The sequence below is a fragment of the Streptopelia decaocto genome (assembly GCF_964273445.1).
Source record: "Streptopelia decaocto genome assembly, chromosome: 10".
Taxonomy (NCBI): Eukaryota; Metazoa; Chordata; class Aves; order Columbiformes; family Columbidae; genus Streptopelia; species Streptopelia decaocto.
The window spans coordinates 604,278-612,928 of NC_138665.1; positions in this window are offsets into that span (position 1 = coordinate 604,278).

Here is an 8,651-nt window from a genome sequence, read left to right on the forward strand (position 1 = left end):
CCGGGACGGGTCCCCGCGTCCCTGCGCTCCCGCAGATGGGAGCCTGGCGGGGTGCGGGAGCGCGGTTCTCACCAGCACGGTGTGCCGGCACGGCAGGCTGCCTGCGCAACAGCTGGGAACTCGGTGGCCCGGGCTGGCTCCCTGCAAGCAGACGTTATTTTTAACTTCCAGTTTCTCTCTCATTTTTGCAAACAGTTCTGCTTTTTGCTAGGCAATAAAGGGCCCTTTCTCCCCACCCCCCCCTCCGCTATTTCTAGACTATTTTTAGGCTTTTTTTCAGTGGGTCTTTGCTGCAGACACTTTCAAAGGGCTGGAGCAGGTGGTTTTGTTCACGTGCCCAGAGCAAGAGGAGAGATGCGCTGGGCGGGCAGCGTGGGAAGAAGGGCTGCCCACAGTAGATGGGGAGAGCACATGCCTTGCAGCACCCGCTGCCCTGTGCTGCTCGTGGCGTGCGAGAGTCAGCCTTGCCCCGAGGGAGCTGGGGTGCCCACGTGTTCCCGACTGGGCCAGCAACTGCCCTTACCTCTCCAAATGCAGCCAAGGGAGATCGTCCCTGTGGGGCCAGCAGGGCTGGGGGTCCAGCTGCCGCCCCGGGCAGGGCGGGGGTGCAGAGGCACAGGGAGGGATATCTGCTCTAGGGAAGCTGACGGGACAGAACCTGGCGAGATGTGCAGGGCTTGGGATGCCCAAAGAAGGTCAACCATGGCTGTGGCAGTGCAGAAACCGTTGGATGGGGCCAGCAGAGCTGGGGTCAGTCAGTGCCATGTTCAGGCTTGGGACAAGGACCAGCCCCCGTGAGACCCTAAGTGGGAGAGGACTGTGAGGGGCACGGTGCCCATCAGTGCTGTGATGGACCAGTGCCATGGCCAGAGCCTCTCCACTGGCAGTACCAATGGGGGTGATGCTGCCCTGTCCCCAAAACAGAGGATGTGACATGAAATAGCAGATCCTGGACCCCTTGCTGTGGCTGCGTTCAGAAGGAGGTACTCTTTGGGCAGCAAAAAAAGAAACAGCCTGTATCTTCAGCAGGCAGTGAGAGTCTGTCCTGAGGTTGCAGCCCCCCAAAAAGCTCCTTTCACCGTGGTGGGTCTGGGTCAGGACTCTCCTCCAGGGGCAGGAGGAGATGGTGGTGCATATCACGTGTGGCCCCACAGCCCTTTTTTCTCTGGAAAACTGCAAAACCTTGAGTTTCATTGAAGCTCCAAGAAGCTCAGAAAAAATCTAGAACCTGCTGCAGAACAGACGCCCACATTGGCTCTCGGCCAGCTCGAACCTTCCAGGCTGTTGGGAAGCGCTGGAACCCCACCAGCACTGCTCAGCGAGGGCAGCGCAAACCTCCCCGCGTTACAAGACCCAAACAGTCCTGACCAGCTGGGTCCAGAAAGCCGGGTTGGGTGTTTTGTTTGGTTTCGGTGTTTTGGGTGTTTTGTTGTTTGGTTTCTTTTGCTTTATCAGCTCTCGCTGCGATCGGCTGTGTTCCTGGCGAGGCGGTCATGTTTGCGCAGCAGTTTGCAAACGCAAATCGTTATGTAAGTGCTCAGGGTTGCTCCAGAGGCTCGCACGCTGTGCCTCCCCTGCGCATGTGTGCGGTGCCGCCTGCTCGCTGGTGCTGCTCGCAGGGTAACAGCACAGGCATCCCCAGGCGCCTGTGGGAGCTCCGCCACCGTCCCAGCTCTTTATCGAGGTGCACGGCGTGTGCACACACGTGCCGGAGCCGCTGCGGCCGTGTCTGCGCGGGGGCAGCGCCGGACGGCGTGACGGGCTGTGCCACGGGGGCCGTGCCCGCTGGGGCAGCGCCCGCCGCACGCTCCACCGCGCACCCCCAGCAGTGTTTACCCTGCGCTTTCTCTGACCAGACACCGCTCCCGCCGCTGCCGAGAGCGCCGGTGCTTGCTCCAGTAACCCAGCTCCTGAAGGTCGCTGGCTGGAGGCTGGGCTTGCGTCCCAGATGCCTGTTTTTGTTACTGATTGTCCTTATTATCACTCTGGGAGAACATCATGTCCCAAGTATCCGGGGCCAGGACGGGACCTGCTGCCTCTTCCGGTGCCTTCTGCCCGAGCTCTGTCTCCTAAGTGCAGAATGTGCAGGCGAGTGCCACGCTGCCCTTGCCTCTGCCTGCATGTGCCAGCCACGATGCCAGGAGCTGGGGCCGAGAAGAGGAAGGAGCCTGTCCTCTGCTCCCAGCCATCTGCTGCCACGAGCAAACCACACATTCCCCCTTTCTCTTGCCCCGTGTCCATCCAAAGATGGGGGTCCCTGCATGGTGTCAGGCCCCAGCACATGCCCCTTCCCAGGGAGTGCTCCCAGCAAGGGTCTGACCCCTGCCGTGCCCTGCGGGGACCTGGGAGGCGATGGCAGCGCCTGTTCCGCCAGCAGTGTTGGGGCAAATGGCGGTGATGCCCTGGCACAGCCGTGCCCAGCTGAGCCGGCACAGCCATTGCATGGGGTGCAGGGGAACAGCCGGCTGCAAATCAGTGCGAGCAACCCTGGGCTGTGCGCAGCTGTGACACCGGCAGGATCCTGTAACTACAGCAGTAAAACCCTAATTAATCACCTTCATTCATCCTGTGGGTGAGACACGGGGCAGGCAGTAGGCGGGTGCCCTGCCGAGGCAGTTTTGGGTGCTGGCACTTGAGCACAAGGAAGCCCTGGGGGAAACCTGCAAATTGGGAATTGTTTCTACCTTGTGGGAAGAATATGGCTTTGGGACATTGCCAGTCTTTTTCCCACAGAAGAGAAGGAAACCTTCCTTCCTTCTCCAGCACCCCGTCTCTGAGGCCACAGCGAAGATGCCATCTGCCAACAGTGCCACGGGTAACGCAGAGGGCAGCAGCCCCAGGGTGGCTCTAGCTTGCAGGGGGACCAGATGGTCCAAGACAAGACAGGGAGGACAAAGGGCTTCTCCTGCCCCAACAGATGCCCTTGATGGGGGCCAGGGCTGCCTCTATGCCTGCCATTGCTGGCAGGGACTTGCCATGCCATCCCACCTCCACTGCACGTGGGCCACAGGATGACCGGTGGGCGAAACACGGGAGAGGAGTTGGTGTGCCCAAAGCTTGACCTGTTTCCACCTAATGCCATCTCGGTAATAATAGCAATGACTCTGCATTAAAACGGTGATCCACCTGTGTTCTTAGGTCAGCACAGCCATGACATGTAGCGAGTGCAGTTATATATAGATGGCACATCAGCAGTCCCTTCCCAGCAAAGAAAGTCTGCTCCCTGCCCACCTTGTCCACCCCATGCAGGGACCTCAGCCCCGATGACAGGGAACACGGGGAGAACAGCCCCCCCGACCGATGGGGTGAGGGTGTTTGCCCAGCGCACAGGTGCCGTTCACATGCTGGGGCTTTGCTGGGGTGTCCCCGCAGACAGGGGTGTCACCACCAATTCCGCAGCTCTGCTGCTGCCAGCCCTGGTGTCATGGGGATGGGCACAGGGGCACCAGGGTGGCAGTAGGAGCATCTCAAGGTGGAAGCAAAGAGAGGAAGAAAGGGAGAAAAGAAAGAAAAAGAAACAGAGAGAGAAAGTGAAAGAGGTGGAGCATCCCGCATCCCCAGCATCCTGTCCACAAGAGGAGACTTGTGATGCCCCCATGTCTCCTGTCTCCACGTGCTGCCTGACATCTGTCTTGGCTCCTTTGCCTGTTGATGGAGGAGGAACTCAAGCCCTTTCCCAGGCAGGTCTGTGCTGGAGCAATGAGTCTCTGATGAAACCTCCGGCCCCGACCATGCAGATCTACAGCGCTGCGGGGCCATCACCGCACCCCAGAAGCACAAGGTCACCCTGCAGCCTGCTGAATGGGAGTGCATCCCCACCCCCGTACCTGAGAGAAAGCCGAAATGCCCCCATGGCACAGCTTAATGTAGCGACAAATACCAATCACCCCCACACATCGATCGCCCAAGGGTTAATTAATTCCCTGTGCAGCACTTGCAGCAAACCAAGCGGTGCTGACGGAGCCAAGCGACAAACACAAGGGCTTTGCATCAGGGTCCAAACTACTTTTCCAAGGGAACGGCCAGGACTTCTGTCACTAAGGTCACTTTAAATCAAGCTGGCCAAAGCACCGGGAAGTGTCCCAAAAGCAGCCTGGCGGACCCAGAGAAGAGGGCCCCATGCTGCTCCAGGGCTTGTTGGGAGCATGGGGCACCCCAGCCATCCTGGGTACATGTGCATCCTCATGCTGGTGGCTTTCCACAGGAGGGTGTGGGGCAGACAGCCTTTGGAAAGGGTCATGTTGTGCCAGAGATCAGCTGCTGATGATGTACAAATGTTGCCCCAAATACCTGCATTTTCCTGCTGCCCAGGCAGCTGTGGATGCCACGCTTGCTCGTGGCTGTTGGCAGGGACGCACAGGCTTTCCAAACACACGTTGCACTCCTTCGTCAGCACAGCCCTGGCCTCTTGGGGACACTTCGTGGAAAGCCATGTGTGGCGTCAGGGTTTGAACACCCCTGCCTCGCAGGTGCTGGGGCTGTGGGGTGCAGCGCATGCCAAGCTGTGCCAGAGCAGAGGACACGTGTGGCACGTGTGGCCAGCTCTGCTCCGCCTGGCATGACCCTCCACAGCACCAGACCAGCCCCTGGGGAAGCTTCAGCATCCATTTATCGAGAGCTTTGTCTGCATCTGCTGAGGACACAGCAGGATCGCAGGGCAGAAGAAGTGAGCTGCAGCTCCAGGGCACTAGCTGGTCAAATTAAATTGAGTTTTAGCGTAATTACCATGCATCAGCCAGCACATGATGGAAAACACCCTTTTCATACTACAAACCTGCTTGTCTTTGAGATGTTTCCATTATGCCAGAAGACACATCGGGGCAGAGCTGACCCAGGCAGCCTGGAGGGCCCAGGCAAGGTCACCAAGTGGTCCCAGGACACATGCAAACAGGACCAGCATCGCTGAAAAGCAAGTCCTTGGGACAGGGACCGTACCAGTGCAGGGCTCACCCCAACTTGTCCCGTGTGCTTGGAAAGGGAACGCTGATGAGCAGTTCATCACCAGGATACAAGAACGGCTCCACGGTGAGATCAGGGTGGCTGGGTCACCCTGGGAAAGGTAGCACCCCAGCCCAGCCCTGTGGGGTGCCACCATGCCCCAGGTGACCCAACCACCCCTCACCTTGACTTGTGCTCAGGACAGCCCTTGCACAGCAGGGTTAATAGGGCCAGACAATGGCAGACAGGATGACGGCAAAGAGGTCTTTGCCTTGCTGGGGACAGTCCCCCAGCGTGGTCAGACGTGCCTGCTGGAGGAGTGGAAAATTCCTCTCACTGTGCGGGCACTCCCTGCAACCCCAGCACATCAGCTGTTGTCTCACAGGACCTGGCATGCCCCGGAGTGTTTATCAACACTGTTTCGCAAGGGCCATGGCACACGGTTTGGCAGGGGCATGCAAGCTGCTTGGGCAATCGGCTCTTGGGAAACAGTCCTGCAGCCTGGCCTGGGCAGTGAGCCACGGCTGGGTGTCCGGTGTGGGGCTGTCATTGAGGTGGCCATCGGCACCTGATGGCCATCCAGCATTTTCTCGTCCCGAACCCAAGGTACCGAGCTCCGAGCTTCGCTGCTGGCCCTCCCTCAGCCGCCCAGAGCCCTTCTCTGCGCTCCTCGCAGGCTGGCTCGTACACAGGGCTGGTGCTTCTGCTGGGTACCCGTTGCACAACTACCAGCCAGAAGACTAAGAGTTTAGCACCAGCCCCACCAGTTTTTTCCAGCCTCCCTGCCTGCCCATTTCTAGTGGTGTTATCAGGCTGTTAAACTCTGCACACTGGGATGCTCCATCTCATGCGACTCAGCACACCCTTCACATGGGCACAAGAATGGGGCAGTGCCAGTCTCCAAGGCGCTGTTCCACTCTTGGGTCCACAAAGCAGATCCCAGCTCCAGTATCCATTCCTGAGTCACGTCTGCATCCATAGCTCCCCCTAAACCTCCAAAAACATCTCTTTGGCTTTGGTTTCACCTGGCAGGGTTGTAAATGAACCCAGTATGCTGGTCCTCCTTGCTCAAAACATGCTGTCCTTCTCCATAGGGGAAATGGCTTGGGGGGAGTTATCCCACTCCCTCCGAGGGGTTTGGAGGAATCAGCAGGTGCAACACCATAAACATGATGGCAGCACATCTGGCTGAGGGCTGCGTGCAGGCATGGCCTGGGCAGCAGCATGCTGCTCACCAGCTGACGCAGGCAGCGGGGCCAGCCTGTCCCCAGTTAACTTCAGACGTGCAGAACTGGCACAAACAGTCCCCTCGGGCAGGGAAGGAAACGGGCACATCCCGGACAACGCTGGCTGGGCAGGACAGGGGACACGGAGCTACAAGCAGACCAGCCCTGGAAACTAGTGTTAGCCCTGCCATTGCCCTGGCTGGTGCTGGAGGTGGCCCACCCTACCTCATGGTCTTGTGCATGGTCGTGATCAGCGGGCGGTCACCAGGAGGGTGTTGAGAAGGCACAGTGTCAGCAATGGTGTTCTGACTGCTGGAGACGCCCCGGGGCCCAGGAAATTTCTTAACTGTTCCTGAAATCTTGAGATGCACCCTGAAGCCCTGCTCAAGTGGGAAAGGGGTAGCTGGTTCATGGCGTGGGCAGCAATCCCCCCAGGGGAAAGAAACAAAGCGTGTGTCACCCCCAGCCCCTCAAAGGGGCCAGCAGCTCCCCTGGGCAACTGGGCAGCAGCCTTCCCCAGCAGCTGAAGTCCTTCATAGTGGAGCTGGGGGTGCAGGGACCAAGGGGGGAAGTTCACAGAGAGGGGACCATCCGGAGAAGACAGGCAGGCTCCTAAAGTTAGCGTCACACAGACCCTTCCCCAAACCTCCCGTCAGCCGGCGCAGCTGGAGCCGCGGCAGCGAGCAGCCTTCGCGCACGCCAGCCAAGACGTTCGTCGGAGCAGAGGCATGCATAAACATTTCGTTTGATCAAGGACTCTGGGTGAACACAGTGTACTCTGGCTCCGTGCAGCGGGAACAGCTGCAGCCCTGCGGGGCAGGGGCCAGCGACGCTCAACAGAGGTGGCAGAGCGACCTCCTGTGGCACTGTCCCGGCTCCGGGGTGCTCAGCACCGCCACTGAGATGGCAGCAAGCCCGAAAGCACCCATCTGCCCCGTCCCACAGCTGTGCTCCAGAGGAAAGCGATCGCCCCGCTGCCGGCGGCTCTGTCTGCATCAGGAGGGCAGTGGCGGCGGTAACGCCATGCAGGACTTGGTTTGGCCCAGCCCTCGTGCGGGCGCGCTGGGCCGGGCATTGGGCTGGGAGAGCTTTGCCTGCAAACCCCACGGCTGCTCTGCCAGTGTGTCTGTGGTTGTGGCCCCAGAGAAGCGTTTTACCCAGACATCTGCCGCACCAGCTCAGCCCCAGGGGAGCATCCCCGCAAAGGCGGCTCCCACCACGGTCACCACCGCCCTGCCCCATGGCAACAGCGTGCCCCACAGCTGGGCAGACCTGCACCGTCCCGAGCCTCAGCTGCGTTGTGAGGGGGGCACCAGCTGTGCCTGGCAGCTGGGACCCCACTGCTCTGGCCTGGTGGGTTGTTATGGGGTTTTCCTGCAGTGTCCACACATCTGGTGGACCTGTCGTGGCACACTGGAGTAGCAAGCTGGATAACCCGGCAGCCTGGTAGCTAGCAAGAGCTCACCGCAGGAGAAGAGAAGGACTTGGGGAGCCAAGGGGGATTGCCTCTTTCTGAGAGCTGTTAGCAGCAGTTAAACAACAATGCAGTGAATAAATCAAATGTTGGCTTGTCTCAGTGGTGGCTTGCTCCAGTTTTTACTTCCGAGAGCAAAAGCAGCGCAGTGCGTGCCACCGTGCCCGGCTGCTGCTCGGCTCTGGGCGCAGCTCCCGGCCAGCGCTGTTGGGAGCCGACCGAGCCAGCAGACACGGCCCCCCCTTCTGCAGCAGCCCCTGAAGGGAGACAAAGCTGAAACAGCCCCCGAACCTTCAGACAGGCTTTCTGGGGAAGAACAGCCACTCTTTGTATCTCTAACTGGAACTGGAAATGGTGTCCCTGTGCCCACAGCTCCAGCAGGGCTGGGGCTTCCCTCCCCACACTGACGGCAGGGCCACTGCTAACAGGGGGCTGCACGGTCCCCACCGGGACCCGACAGCGGTTCAGTGACAGCCAGGATGGCCAAAGCACTCCAGCATCACCATAAAGCGCAAGGTGTTGATGGCAAAACTTCACCTCGTGGGGATTGCAGGGCAAGCACAGGCACCCGCTCACACCCGCAGCGCTCGCAAAGGTGAACAGCTTCCCAAACATTCACAGAGAGCAAATGGACCACGAGGTGTCCCTGAGGGCTGTCCCATGCTGGAGCTCATTTATGTGTGCTCCTGCACAGATCAAGTCCATGTGAACAGGTGAAGTCCATCCGGGTGGCCTTTTTGCGTGAGGTGAGGAGAGGATGCTCCAGCAACTGCCTCTGCAGAGCAGCACCCTGTGCCCACCACAGGGCACCAAAACCAGCCCCAGTGTCCCTGCAGACACTACTGTGTTCCCAGACAGGCAGCAGCGGATCCCCTGGGGGCCCTCCTGCCCCTCTAGCAATGGGGTGCTCAGGCCCCCAAAGCCACATTGGGACTTAGTTTTGACACAACCCCAACTCCCTGTGGGCTGCTGGAGGAACAAGGGTGCTGGCCGTGGCATCTCTACCCTGCTCC